The sequence below is a fragment of the Athene noctua genome, chromosome 1 (genome assembly GCF_965140245.1).
Source record: "Athene noctua chromosome 1, bAthNoc1.hap1.1, whole genome shotgun sequence".
Taxonomy (NCBI): domain Eukaryota; kingdom Metazoa; phylum Chordata; class Aves; order Strigiformes; family Strigidae; genus Athene; species Athene noctua.
Window position 1 is genome coordinate 102101724 of NC_134037.1, and position 16355 is coordinate 102118078.

Genomic DNA, 16355 nt, shown 5'->3' on the forward strand with positions numbered 1-16355 from the left:
TTAAAAGGAAGGTCATCAAGAATGGCAATGCATTACTGATCTTTGCAAAATATAAAAATAAAGCATTTATGTTCTTGCTTGCCTAAATTTGCATTTCAAGGCTGTATAAATATAATTTGAATCACAGGCTATCCAAATAGCACTGAATCAGTAGTGGAAAACTTGTGCTACACCAATCATCTTAGATTCTAGAAACATTTGCTTCATCCGATTGGCTTTTCCTCACATTTTTCCATGAATATTCAGGCGGTACAATTCTAGTAGCACAGGTCCTGTGTATAAGGAGTCCTAATCTTGCATACTAATAATTCACAAAAGTGCATTTTCTATTTATTTCTATAAGTATTAATGTGCAATGTCCTTTTGCCTGACTGCCTGATCAAAAGTAAAAATTGCATCATTTGTCCAAACACAACTCCCTAGCTCCATATCCTGTGTTTCTGATTTTTCTCTGTATGAGAAATATCACTGTGTGTAATGAACAAAAAAGATTTTCTTTAACAGAAATTGTTGTGTGCAAGTAATTCATGTGGCTTCTAAAAGTCATCAAAATTTAATTACTCAGGAACTATTAATGAAATTTCAGAACAATAAAGAAGGAAAAGAGCAGTAATATCTCTACATTCCCACATATTCATGTGTTGGTTTTGATTTGGTGGTTTTGTTTTGTGTTTATTGTCTACAGGGTACTATGGAGTAACTTAGTTTATCATTCAGAAGACAGAAAGCCTGAAGGAAAGGCAATTTCTTTGTCTTCTCTGACAACAAAATGTCTGAATTTGAATTTAAGCGATCTAGTGGATGTACAGCATTATACAACAAAAATCCTTCTCTTCAGTTCGAGTACATGATGACACTTTGAATCTGTTTAAGTCCTGAGTTCATATTGTAGTCAGGAGACTTTGTTTATTACAGCAAAATGTGCAAATACTATTTTAAATTTTGTCATTTTTCATGGGACATTTTAATGCAGTGTGCAGATGGCACATAAAATGAGCTCCAGTTTTGCTAGGGTACCATGTTTTATGTGAGATGATATTGTGGCCTGGGATACACGGTTGACCTGCTGGACTTCGGAGCCCTTGCCAAGTGGCAGCTGGTAGAAGATGACAGCTGTTGCAATCTTCTTAAGCCTACCTGGTATCTGAAGCATTATAGTAACGAGGAACCCATCTGGGTGACACCTTCAAATATGTTGGTATATTCTGCTCCCGTTGACATGAGGCTGGCAAGACTGTGAAATCCCAAGAAGTATTTGACTAATGTTATAAAATATTCTGGATCATGAGTAATATTCTTGCTGTATATAAATGACTCAAGTGATATTAATGTCACAAACAGAATAATAATTTATGGCATATTTTTCCTAAGGTCTCTACAAAAATATTGTAAAAGGTAGTTGCCTGAAGAAACTTTGGACCTACACTCTTTTTAGGAAGATATTTGCAGTGTACAGCTTTAGCAATGGGCTATTAATGTGCTATTTGTGCCAGGTGGGAGGTGGGTGGAGAAAAGTAAAGCTAAATTCCCAGAGGCAAGGAAATGAGATATACCAAAAAGAGGATGAAGGGGCAAACAGCATTGTCAGAGGTGACCAGAGGTGAGGGTTGACGGGATGGCAGATGATTCTGGAGCATATGTGTGGGAATGGTGTCTGGCAGGTGGAAGAGGAACAGGAAATGCTTGAGGAAAGGGCAGGCAGTAGGAAGTATCTGGGTGAACAGATCGTCACTTAGGATTAGGCTAAAATTATACAGACACATGGGCCATTTCTGCTGGGCGTTAAACAGCGTGACACAGTGCAATGCACCCTGCTCCTATTTTTTGTCATGTTAAGTAGCTCTTTGGATATTCCCAGCAGCCTAGGCTTGCTTTCGATTTTCTCCTGTTTAAATAACTGTTTCTAGAATAACACCCCATACTGGGAAGCCGATACAGAAGTGCATGCACTCCAGTCTTCACTTACCCACCCCTGGCTCTTATTCTCTGTCTACCCTGAATATAAACTTGTAACCTCTGCTCTTTCATTGTCTTCCCCCAGATTCACTGTCAGGCCCTCCTGAAATGCAGTGGGTGGGTGCACATTGCCCCACCAGCTTTCCTATGAGAGCAAAGAGAAGGAGGGTGCTAGTACCCTAGCTTTTCTGCCTCCACCCCAGCAGCAAATACCCTAAAGACAGGGCATATTCATCAGCATCTCAGCAGGTCTAGTATGAATGCAGGAGGCAGGAGAAAGGGGTTTGGAAGCACAACTTGGTGTGTGTGTGTGCCTTCAGCAAACACTGTGATAGCTAGGGCTCCTTCTGGTGCATGTGGATACCATGGGGTCAAATCCTTTGTGACAGAAAAAGGAATGGGATTTTTCACAGCCTGGGTATGTGCCCTTGCCTTATCTGAACCTTCCGTGAATCTGACTCCAGTCCCTGGCTAGCTTTGAATTTACCAAAACTGCAGTTTAAAAACAAAAAAAAAATTACCAAAAGTATAACTATAACTGGCAATACTTTAAGGGGTGTAAAACTGGAACAGGATTGAATGCCTGCACAGGGGAGGAATTCTTATTTTATCTGGATCATCCTTTATTAGCTGGACATTTGTGGTACAGTGTGGTTCGATGCCAAACTTATTTTCCTCTTCTGCAATCCTCTCAATATGCCAAGTTCTGACAACTACTGTTTTAAATTTTTTTTTCCCCTCTTTAAGTCATGACTTAGAAGTGACATAAGAATTCAGACAGAAATCTGTTTAAACTCTCATTGCAGTATCCTTATGCCATTCATGTTTTCTGCTGTGCTGACTGACAGATGCCTACAAGGCAGAAGAACAGACAGTACATTAGTACCCAAGCATGGCAGAAGAATTCAAGGCAGATGCAACATAAAAGTCTTCCTTGCTTTGTTTCCTCGATTTTATGGTTTCTAAAGAGACCTTACTGTAATGCAATATTCTGTGGTTAAAATTAATTTGCTTTTTTAAGATAGCATTAAAAAGCTTATTCACCCACATTTTACATGCTACATGGTGGAGGGCAAGACAGTATTTTAGTGGCTACATCAGTAGTGTAAGAGTTGGGATTCCTGGGATCCTAATTCCATGTACTGAAGTTGTGTGATTAAATTTATAAGGAAATAAATGTCTTTCTGGTAACATTAATTACATTTATCGCCAAGTATGTGGGAATGCAATTGTATTTTCTACCTACACAGAGTAAGCTATGTTAGCACGAGATTTACTGAGGAGCAAGTGATAATAACTTCTAATATTCCTTTTTAGGGTTGGTAGGAGCTTCAGCAAAAGAAGGTGAAGATACATGTATTGAATCAGAGCCCATTCTAGCTGCTGGCTAATTTCACACAATTTGTGAGCTCAAAAAATAGTAAGAGATTCAGCAATGTGCTTTCAGATACACTCAGATCAATGATGAAAAGGTTTGTTTGTTATCACCTCTCTGAGTACTTTTAGTTTACCCATGAGAGGAAACTTTCTTCAGTATCCTTCCTCCTCATTCTGTCTTGTGGTTTGATGCCATAGTTAGTGGTTTCTCCATTAAATTCTAAATGCATTACAGTTTCTGGTTATAAAACCCAAGTGTAGAGCCATCAGCTTCTTATGCTTTCTTCATGAGTCTTTAGCTCTTGGTTTTCATCAGTCTTTCCTGCTTCTCTTCTATTTCATCCCCTTCTTACTCAAATCATGCAGTGCACACTGATTTTCATCAGTCCACTCTGTACTTGAAGGCTTTTCATCAGTTTTGGTTCTTGGTTTTGTTCCAGTAACCTCATCTCTTTGTTTTTGTGGTGTCAACTGTCATGCTTTGATCTGCAGCTTTTTTTCGTTAGTAAAGTGTGTGCTTTAAAAAGGTTATAACTAGAAGGGGAAAGATACATGGAGAACCATACATCATAAGTGCTTCTCAAGTGTAATTTTGACATGTGAGAAAGAAAGGAGGAATTATTCCTAGAATTATAATTTTCTTTTTCACGCTCATCTCATTCCAGATATGACATCAGAATTAGACTGCTTTTCCATGTATAAATACTTAACTGAGACACAGAGATTGAATGTGTGGCTTTAGATTTAAATCAGTTTACAGGCAGTAAGACAGAATCCTTATTTGTCCAAGGATTTTCTGATGCCTTTTGCTGTAGGGTCTCTGGCTCAATTCTTGACCTTTTTGTATAGATTTTATATAACCTGGGAAAATGATTACATTATATTTATGACTATTGTATGGTAAAAAAGCAGGCATGCCTAATAATTTTTAGGAAAAGCATTAAGCAGTCAATGTCAGTGCTCCTTCGATAGCTGGGGAGAGCTAACTGGACACTTTCCAACAGAGTCCATGAAAAAATGAAGATCATATCAAGCAAGCATCAGCTGTGAGAGTATCCAAGGTTAGAGGGAGACTCATGCTTCATTTATCAGCCAGGATTAAAGGCAGTGGAGAATATTCATTGCAACTGTGCAAACATAAAACATATTAAAGAGCCAAGACGTAGAAAAGTCAACCACTGCTGCTCTGAGCCTATCCATCACAGTGAGCCAGGAGTCATCACTGTATCCCACAGTGAGTCATGAATGAAGCAAATGTTACATAAGCTTTTTTTACCCATGGGGATGTCAATTAACTTTAAAAATAGAGATGCATTGGGTTGAAAGTCATGCTGATATTGAAGACCTCCACAATGTTGTCATGCCCATAGACATTTTCAGATTATTTAATCAGCCTTGTCTGGAAGGAGTAAGGCAACGGGACTCTCAGATTTAAGCAGTTTTGCCAAAGCTGTAGCTAGTAGCCCCCATATGATGGGCAACCCACCACAGTTAGCCCAATAGTCACTGATCATAATCCAGTACTGCATGATGTGGAGAATGAGCTCACACATCTCTGTGGTGATGAAAGCTTTATCCCCTTCTGCAATTAGTGTGTCTCAGCCACGAGAATGGCCCTTACTGGGACCTTATGTTGTTGGCAACTTGAAATCTCACTCTATCGCATTCCCCACAAGGACATATCACTGCACACCAACAGTTACTGGAAGGTGTTACTCATTCCTGTTATGTTCCCCTAAGTCATTTGGGAGGAAGAGCTTGAGGAGGACTCAAGAAGAAAGTTCTCAGCTGAAAATAATATAGTGGGCATGAGTGGCCTTATTGTAAGCAAACACTGAATGCAGTATTGAAGGAGTTAATTGTTTGACAAGGATGCTCACCTGTCTTCTTATAGGGGAGAAGCTTAAGCCTTGACAAGAGTGTCACTTGACAGACAGGAGAAACTTCACTGACTAGTGCACACATTATTTTCTTATACGAAGGAACAAAAATGGGTTACACATCTTGATGTAATAGAAGATTCAAGCTCCACTTTGCTGAACAAAATCCCTGTACACAGTTTTTGGGGTAGTGTTGCTTGTGTTATATAAAAACTTAAAGGAAGTTTCTTAAAAGCACTCTCAGACAAAAATAATGATGTGACAGTACATTTTCCTTTCCAGAGCAGAAAATAAGACCTCTGCAAGTTCTAAATATGTGGTAGGATTGAATCCCCTTTGCACACCAACCTGAAGGCATATTGAAGCAAAGAAAGGAGGTAATTTTAACCCACGTCAGTCTCCACACCATTCACCTTCACTGTCATTACTGATCCTGAATCACAATCTTGTGTGCTTCCCATTTGCTTCTTACCTCTTTTTATTCAGCTTGGGTTATCCTTCAGTCAGCTTTCTCATTCCTCTCTTTCTGCCAGAGGATAGGTCATGGAGGGAATGGAGAGGCAAGATTCAGGTGCCAGTAGCATAAACTAGCAGCTTTCTTGAATGTAATAGATTACCATAGGAGCAGCATTTGGGAGTAACAAAGAAAAGAAGAAACAATAGGGATCCTTTAAACTAGCAGCCAAAGGAGAGAAAAAATAGGGTGATTATATTTGTGAGCAGAAGTCTCTGTCATGCAGAATCTGGTTAGCTGTAGAGGTATATAAAGAAAGCTCCATTGGATACAGATACTGTAAATGAGAAATGCACAGTTACAAAGGAGTTGTAAAATATCTATTTGCACTGTTAACTACGAGAAGTGTTTTTCTGGTTTTGTTGTTTGTTGGGTTTTGTTTTGTTTTGTTTTCCCAGCCCTTCGAGTATTTACCGGTTGATTAATTTTAAGTACAAAAGTGATTCCATTCATTTTAACTTTGAAGATCAGAGCCTGATTTGGTCTACCCACAATATTTCCTTATAAACTCCAGTGTTGAAAGATTTTCAATCTCCAAACTTTAAAATCAATTTTTGACTGCTTATTTTGCAAACAAGTTCTCTTTGTTTGTCTGCTTCTCAAAAAATAGACAGCTGAAAAGTCACACAAAATGTTTTTCTAGGTAAACAGGTAGTTTAGAATGTTCAGATGTATAGTAATTTGTTGTTGAGCATTTTCTCTGTCCTCTTGGGCAAATTCCTCTGCCCTTTTGTGAGCATGAGGATAGACAGAAAACACACATCCCCATTATGAAATAAAAACTTACTTTTTTAGGTATTCAAAATCTTTTTGTAATGGAATGCCTATAAGCAGAATGTTGAAATTGAGCATGGAAACAGCAATGGCTCACAGGCACATTCTAGCACTATGCTGCAATTGACTTTGATTTGGCAATGCCATTAAACAGCGAAAATTCTTCTTTGGATTTGCAAGGCAGTAGAAATAAATGTTACAGGCTTTCTTATTAGTTGAGAAATAGCAGTGGACAAATTGCTGGGTTTTTTTCTGTTTTAGGATCTTCTGAATAACAGTATCATAATACACTTGAGACAGGGATTTTTTTTTTAAAGCTTTCTCAGATTTTTCACCTTTTTTAAATTCCAGTTGAATTTCATTAAATTTTCAACGTATTCTATCTTCCAGTACAGCAAGGTATACAGGAGGTCTTGTAGATTCAAATTCACTGTTCTAGTTCCCTGATAAAAATGCCTACTGCAGGAAAGGTGGCAAGAAAATAATCAAACAGGAACTGCTGAAGTCTGTACAACTGCAACCAGGATGGATTTCAAGGCTTAATAATGGTGCATTCCATACTGATTGGAACTCCACAAAATGCTCAGAGAGAACAATGTATCAGACAGTAAGTCACCAAACCTAGAGAGGAAATCAGAGCTCATCACATTGTCCTTTCTCTATAAACCCACCATTCCAACAGGGTAGGCCTAACCCCTACAGATGGGTTCTGTCTGCACAGATGACTGTACAGATGTCAACACCTTTAAGATGTACAGCTGGCTTTCCATCCCAGTCTTTTCTTTATACAGATTCTTCTGTTGTTCATGGTCTCCCTCCAACTGACCAAAGGCTGCATGAGCCAGGTCAGAAGTTTTTACCTGGAAATCAGGTTAAAAATTTATGTGTATGATCTTCAGAGGACTGTCTCAGAAGGTGTGAATCACTTAGTGTGCCCAACAGAAAAGATCTAAAGGGTGATGTTGTAAAATGTGATTACACTATGCTGTGACAGCGGTCAGCAATTTTGGGGTAAGAGTTAGCCTGGTTGCCCCAAGTGTCATCCTGTTGTCCTGTCCTCCCTCAGCCTCTCTTGGCTCCTAGCACCATTCAATGGGATGAATGCCATACGGATCGTAGTTTATGCCAGCCTCTACGTGAATACTGCAGGTAAAGGAAAGAGAATCATTGGCTTATTCTTATCAAAACAAAGAGAGACAACATGCCTCAGAAAGCTAAAGAGATAAATGCACAAGCTGGAAGAGAAGCAGGCTAAAGCTGAACTGCCCTGTTAACAGTCCCCTTTAAAGCAGATATAAGGAACCCCCTTATTTTCTCTTTGAAATAAACTAAAAACGCATAGAAAATTGGGCACTGATACAGTGCTGATCTTCTGTCTTTAGGCAAAATTCTGTGCTTTAACTCAGAGTGACATCAAATAAATACACCTGATGAATATCATTTCTATTCAGCATTAAAAAAAAGACCTATTAGGAGTAACTATATTCAGTGGATTAAAAAGAAAAAAACCTTTAAAAAGTCTTCCATTTTCCATGAAATATTCTTTCATTATGTTAGCTGTGATTTTGCTCAGCAAACTGAAATATTATAGATCTTTTGCAAGTCATCTACATATTCAACTAAAAATCAGAGGGGAAATCAAAATAAAATGCTAGAGCTATTGACTCCCAAATTCAGTTTTGAATTGGTGTGTTTGGGCTACTTTTTTACATTATTTTCTGGGCTTTCTGTGTTTTATTGCATTTGTGTGACATATATGTAGCCTCACATAACTCCTGTGAGAAGAAAAGTAGCATTAAACTGGTGGGAGATAGATACAGGGACAAAAAAAAAAAACAGGAGGAATTTAATCAGCATACTGCAAGTGTGACCTGTGAGTTAGAGTGCCTGCTCTGAATGACCTCCATTGCAAACACAAGGCCTCAGGTCTTGTTATCGAGCCTAAATGTCACTGCAGCAGGAGCACAGGATGCTCTGGGTCAGCCTGTTAGACACCAAATGCCTGAGTCCTCTCCACTCCTTTTCCATAAGATCCTCTCTGATCAGTAATTGCCTGAAATAAAACACAGAGCCAAGTAACCCTGATGCATTGTGTGCAGTCTAGGTTTTTGTGGGGGTTTTTTGCCAATACTTCAAATAACAGCAGTTCTTAATTTATTTCTTCTAAAAAAATTTTTCCTTATGAGGACCAAACAGGCTGATTTCTGCTGCAATGATCCCCAGATATCTTTATGTGCAACTCATCTGATTGTGTAAGTGAATTTAAATGGCAGCAGGCTTTTCATGTCATTGAGATGCTACTTTTTAGTCTTAATTCCAGTTTAAATAAATCATTCCAGTGATCTGTAGTTATGGTAAAACATGCCAAGAGGCTTATGACCTGTTTCTGAGAGTGAAGTAAAGACTCGGGATTCTTCTAAGTCTTCTGTTGAGAAAGTCTGGTTTGGAAAATAGTTTTCACCTGCAAGTTCCCTAAGTAGCAGAAAAAATGTTCACTGGGGGAGAAGCAAACCCCTTGGGGGGAATATTTACAATATAACTCCAAACAGGCTCATTCATCTCTGCGTTACTCTTGTTTATTTCTGCTGTAACCAGTGGTGTCAGTGGTTAGACTAATAGAAAACTGGATTTTGCTGTATGCAAAAGGAGGGACTGATTATCCCCAAGGGCAAGGAAATTATACCACACACTTTAGTTTGAAGGCAAAATAGAGAGTTGGACTCTATTTGAGAGTATCTGCAGTGTAGAACTAGAATGTTTAGATGACTCCTGCTATAGCAGCTACCTACACTTGCTAGCTGTATAATCAAAAACAAATTACAAAATCAGCAAAGGATGTGAAAACTAGAGTTATCATAGTATAGACGTGTTGGGTTGTTCCAGAAGCCCATCTTATCCTTGTGTGATATGTGACAGTCACACACAGCCAGGCGACATGTGTGCATCTCTCACTGTGATGGGCAGAACTCTTTGTTTTACAGGATAAAAAGAGATTTAAAAGATGTTACCCCTTTTGAGAATACTTTATTGAAGTGACACTTTAAAGGATTGGTTTGGATTGCTTAAAGAAAACAAAATAGAGAAACCCTTTGAAAGAATTATATTTTTCCCAAACAAAATGCGGTTGGTTGAGAGTTCTCTCTTCCCAGGACCTTTGTTTAGTACCAGCAAGAAAACTCTGTGTGGGCAAAGACTCACAAAGCAAGTACTGTATATCCAATGTCTGATCTATCTAGGTTTCCACAGCACACCCAGCTTTGTATTATCTCAGCACTTACATGGTATTAAAAAAAAGTTTTTTAAAAAAGATTTTTATTTGTTTGTACAATCCTGAGGCATTTTAATACTGTAATCGGTTAGAAATGCCTTTTTATTTTGCTGGTTTCTTTCTAAGGAAGAAAGCTTTTTCTCTTGTGGTTGAACAGAAACCTGCACAAAGCACAGACTGTTCATGACAGAAAGAGCCAAAATTGAACTCAGGTGAACCCCTCCCATCTGCACACTGGGTGACTTGTTTTGCTCTGCAATAGAGGAAAGCTATCATGTAGGGCAGTGAGAACTGCCTGGCTGCTTGTCTTTAAAGCCAGCTGTGAGGTCAGTCAGTTGTTCTTCTTGTACTGCTGTAATAGTGCTGGTTTTTAACATATAGGAAATGTTAAATATTAAATGTTTTTGTCCTCCGTGAGTAGAGGTAACAAAACCCACAGACAGAGAAGCTCTCCCGCAGTCCATTCCCTTCCTTGCTAGGGTGGCCCAAGGGGGTCTCAAGTCAATGTGGCTGTGGAGGAGGCAGTAGGGGATGCTTTGGCAGGGAATGCCTGTGGCCTGGCTACATGGTTGGGACAGACAGAGCAGGAAACTGGCCTTCTTCATAGCTACTGCCATGTCTGCTTCCAAGAATAGTATAGATGTACCTAGACAGTCCTTTAATAAAAGCAAACAGCCCCACATCCCAAAAAATGAGCTACAACAAAAATTTTAAAATATCTGAATATATTTTTGTCATGGCAGGAACTCTTTCTGATCTGTCTGAGTACCCAAAATGACAGGACCTGCAGCCCTAAACCTAGGTAGAAGGCTACATTTTCCTGTATAACTTGTATGTTTGTATACCTGTACTGCAAAAGCTTGAAAGGCTTGGAAAGCTTGAAGCCAAAAAACTTGAAAGCTTGCAGGTCTTTCCTTTAGCAGGTTTTGACTAACAGTTTACAAAGAGCAGCCAGCCTACTACACTCAAATAGCTGTTTCTTTTATCAATAGGAATGAAGCATTTGGGAAAAAAGATATTTTTAGGTGTATAGACTTCATAAGGTTGTATTACCTTCTGTCAATGCTTTGTGCAGCCTGCCTTCCTTTGACACCCCCAAGAGGCCTTTCTTGAGCTATTCTTTTTTTCCTTATAGGCCCATTAGCCAAAACAATATATTCAGACAGCAAACATCCCAATTACAATATTAACAAATACTACTGTTAAATTATTGTGGAGCATTTCTCTTTTCATTACACGTCATAACAATAAAGTCTGACATCCTGCAACTCTGAAGAACTTTATGTCAGGTGTCTGGCAAAGCATATAAAACTCAAAACTAACTGTGGAAAAGTCTGTAGTAGCTGATGTCTAGATCTGACCGTTTTATGTACATTAAAATCTGTTATAGCTCATTGTTAAAATTTTTTTATGCTCTCTTCTGACCTCATATAGTTAGATTCTTGATATTGAAGGTTTTACAGAGAGAAACATAAACAAATAAAATTGAATTTCTCTTCCTCCTTTTCTTAAAATACTTCCAAATAATTTTTCCACTGCTTAAGTGAAAGATACTGACTATGTACTTTTCTGCTGTAAAGAAGATGCATGACCTATTTGGAAGGGCCACCATCTTATTTCTTGCTCGTTCAAACAGTTTTACTCTAAGTCTTCATAGAAGTGTCAGGCTTGTTTATCCCATCACACCACCATACAGTTCTCCCGTGTCTGCACATTTTACATGTATGCAAATAGGTGAACGCACACATACATGTATACGTAGATATGTATGCATGTATGCATTTGTTTATACACGTTTAAACAGACACTTGTAAAAGCTGTCTGGATTACAAAATTACCATCTTGTTCAGCTTTAGTTGGTCACACAAACTTCATAGTGCCCACGGGAAAAAGTCTGTTAAGTACAGTGCTGGCAAAATCTTTTTTCTGATTCTTTCCTCTGGCTCCCAAACTTCATTTGTTGTCATGTTCAAGCTTTGTTCTAAATTCGTAGCCTATGGCAGAGTGGGATGGGTGACAAATCAAGAGAATGCAGAATTTAGCATAGTGTAGCAAACTGAAATGTCAGAGACATGTTGGCAGCCTGTGATACAAGAGAAATGAAACCCTCAGTTGGACAATAGTTTTTTTATACACATCCATGGTAAAGTCCCAAACACACGGACCCCGCAAAATGTTACCACTGACGTCCTCGTTTGCTCTCCAAAACCCAAATGCACTATTATACATAAAATAATGTAAGTCATGGAGGGGTCTCAAGGACTGATTGATACCGCTGCACTCTGGGAGAGAAATGAACCTTAGTGAGACAGGATAGTCACTGAGAAAAGACACATGATTTCTATGGCACATAATACGCCATGAGAACTACCTTGTGTGGAGGCACACAAACCTCCCAGTTCCCACTTACAACTTACCAGTATAAGGATGTGCGCTTGTCACAAATGGCTGCCACCCTGGCGGCACCTGCCCGTGCCAGGGTTAGGGAGGGCAGCTGAGCTGTCTGCTGAGGGCTGCACCAGCAGCGCCCAGCCCTGCCGAGACAGCCGCTGTGCTGGATGGCATGCCGGTCCTGACCTGAAATGCTGAACTTTAAACTAAGGGATGTTGGGATTACACGAAATACACGAAATCTACACCAGTGAGTTACAGCAATTCCCACCAGAAGTTTTACACCATCGCTGCACAGAGACGTTTAGTCCTAACCATTTGGAAAGTTTACTAATGAAAAATTGTTTGGTAGGATGATGAGAAAATGTGGTGAATGACTGCAGAAGAGTGCACGTACTGGGCCTTCTGATAACTGGGGCCAGCAAGAATGCTTTTATTTGTCAAAGAGCTTATTCAGCACAGTTAAGCAATGGGTAAACACTACACCTACTGTATTTGTGAAGAGTGTGTTTCAATGGGACCCCCGGCGTGTCAGCAGGCTTATTCACAGAACTTAATGAGTGTAAATTGGTATTTTCTAGTGTAAAAATACTTTCCCATATACAGAGAAAAAGAACTGATCTTTTAATTGATCTTTGAACTATGTTACAATTGACAGTCTTAAGATGCCAGTGTACAAAGTTAATTAAGTTGTCAAAGATATTTTAAGAAGCTGAGCCCAGTTCTGTTTGAAGGTCTTTGTCATTTACAAATTTGAGGCACTGCAAAGCTGTGGGTGATGCTAGTGTAAACAGAGAGTGAAAGAGAAGCAGTGTTATCTCTGTCAGGATTGTTCTTTGTTGTGGGGGAGGATCATCTTATTCTGACTCCCACAGAACTCCTACACCATACCAGGGCTAAAAGCAGGCTTGAAGTCTATAAAACTTAAAAAGTAAAGCTGCTAGCCAATGGAGGTGAGCGGAGAAGATGGACAGAGGAATTTTGTAACATCTTCCAAATTTCACATGTGTTTAGCAGAGGAAATGAGAAAGAAAAATTGATGGAATTAAAGCCAGAAAAAGATTAAAATTGCTTTTGTACTCACACCTAGCTTTTTGGGACTAGGGCCTTTCAAACATGAATTCCTCGAACATTTCCAACCTCTGCTTCCCTCTTCCATGCTTACATGTTTAGGAGAATGAAATTTGATTGAGTTTATTTGATTACTTCAAATATTTGTGGAATGCCTTCCAAAGCAGCCCTAATATTTTGAGACCATATAAATTTTATTTCTATGTGTGTGTGAGCGAGTGTGACTGCAAGGGTGTGCCCTGTGCAAACGTCTTTCACTTGTAAGAATAGTTGTCAGTTTGTGGCTGGATACAGTTTTCTTCAAGGGAAAGTCTCCTCTCTGATGGGTACAGTAACTGCTCTCTTTATTTTTATTGTCCTCTCTATAAAAAGATAATTTTGGCTGAATTAACATGAAAAATACTTTTCCTTGGAAAAGCAGAATAGCAACAATAATGTCTCCGTCCTGCATATGCAGAACTCTTTCCGGCTCACAGGAACTCAGTGAAGGTGGATTTACAAAGTTTCTGACAAGATAGAAATGATAAATAAGCAAAAATGGATGTAATTTTTAGAGAATTTTCTGTAGAGAAAGAAAAATGCCAGCAAAATGTATGGCATATTAGAGAGATCATTGTTTTACAAGTCAGAGATATAAGTACAGTAAAATGGCAGGTTAAAAATGGAAAATGAATGTTCTGAATACTTATCTTCCAGGGGTGCTAATAATGAATGTAGATTTAATTTCCCAAATTTCTCATCAAATAACCCATCTTGAGGATGGAGGTAGTTTGGGGGGTCTTTTGATAGTTTCAAAAAAAGTGATGTAAAGATGTTGATTTTGTGAATGCCTGCTTGTGGAGAAAGGCTGAGGTAACTCTCAGGAAAAGGCAAAAGTTACAGGGAACATATTTTGTTTTCATGGTTAACAAAGAGCCACCTCACTGCAATAATGTGAGAGAGAAAGTCGAGGTGTTCTTTTTCACATACATTAAGAGATCTACGCTCTTACATGTCTCAGGGAATAGAAATTATGAAGGATGTTTGAAACACAATCTTTGGACAAGTTCACTTAGAAGTGATTTTAACACATTCAGATAATACAAGTCCCTTGAGCTCCAGGAGATCAATAAATTCTTGTAGGTGGAGGCTGCTGGTGATGCACAGCAGGAGCTGTTTCCCAGCTGTATCACTGATTAGCAGGAATCTCACCTTGCCAAGCCTTAAAGCCTTGCAGAAAATGCACCAATTAAGTGTTCAAATCCTTCAGCCTTAAGCCATATGTCAGGGGAAAATAATTCACTGGCACAGGGCTTTGGGTCAAGCTTCTTAGCACAGCAGTTTATGTGATAATGCTTTAGCATTGTGCTGCTTGCCCACCCAGGAGGAAGGAGAGGGAGACCTGGCTATTGTTTCTCTCTAAAGCAGAGCTCTGAGGAATATGAATGTAAGTGTTACTCATTAATAATCTCAATTTTAAGGAAAGGTGATGGAGGAGGAGGGTTTAAACTGTTCTTGGCTCAGCGAGTATTCATTGAAAAAGTGTTTCTTTGCTCTGCTTCAAGCTCTGCCTGCAGTTCAGGGCTCTTGCAGCCACTACCCTCTACTTGCACCAAGTAAGCAGTCAGTTTTGTGGGTAGATTTTGGGGAATGGGAGGAAGGGTTGTTTTCTAAAGGGTTGGCAGAGAGGGTATAAGGATTCACTGAGGATAGCCATGTGTTTAGCTGCAAGCTAAATTAAGACAGTCACTGAAAGCCCAGCTCCTCAGATGCTGGAATTACAGGGCAAGACTGACCACCTCTGCCCCAAGTGCACTGTCTGTAGAATGAGGTCACTAACCTTTGAGGAGGCAAAGAAAAACCCAGAAAAGGTGGCTGAAAACTCATGCTGACTAAAAGGCATTTCCTGCCATGTCTCAAAGGTATGAGAAGGGGTCCACTCTTCTGAACTGTAAAATGTGTTGCTTTTCCCAACAAAGAAAGGGCAAGCACCTGGCCACACAGGCATTGCAGGGTTACCATCCAAAGCCCCTCATGCGTGCCCCAGCATCTGGGCCATCTTAGACCCACCCTGCAGTGAGATGTCACAGCCTCAGCTCTAAGGAGAGAGAGGAAACCCAAAGACTTCATTTAAAAGAGAAAGTTAGAAATATTTCAGGCATACTCCAACAGGAAGACAGTGGCTTCTTCATTGAGATGAATACTGAATGTTCAAATATCACGGGCCACCTCTTCCCTGTGCACCCACCCAGCTCTCGCAGCTCAGCATTCCCAAAGTGGCATGGGTCAGGGTAGGAAGGGGTCTGCAGTAGGACAGGGAGCTGAAGGTGGGAGATAGCAAGTTTTAGGTCTATAACCTAGCTGATAAGGCAACCTCTCCTAGAGCTCATTTTTGTCCCGGGAACAAATCTCTTAAGTATGTAGCAGCTCTAGCTCCAAGCGGTGCCAAGTGTGAAATCTGTATGTGTGGAGGGCAAAAAAAGAAAAGGAGATTAGTTTAAATTAGCCACAGACACAGAATACAGAGATTAGATATTGTGAACAAACACTGGACATGAGTTTGTTTTAAAGTGAGTTTCTCCACCTGCCTATAGTTGTCTCATATATGACCGAAATACTGGGCATGGTTTTGCTTTTACAAGGCTTCTGCATAAATGTTTATGTGCTGTGAATTAAATCATGCACTTAAAGAGGGAAGAGGATGAAATGGAAAACTTACTAACCCTAATGATGGATGGATTGCTCATTACTCATGCTAACGGACGGCCAGTCCAGGCAGGAAGTTTCCATCCAGTAAATGTATCTCTCTGAAAATTTGCCAGGTAGAGGTAAAGAAAAATGTTATTTTGCCATTTTGAATTACTTCTTGAAGGGTTCTGGACTCTTTCTACAGAAGGAATAAAGAAGAAACTGCGAGACTAAGAAATATTGAACAACTGGCATAATCTGAGCTCAATAAACCAAGTTTTTCTATTTGTCATTCTATATAACCTGTTCTGCCTCCTGGTCCATCTGCTAGAAGTATTTTATAATGTGCATGTCTATCTTACTTCATTAAAACTGACATTATCATTTAGAAGCTAAGGTAAAAACTTTATAAACCTCTTAGCTGAAAATATGAATGGTGTAAAATAGCTGGTTTTGC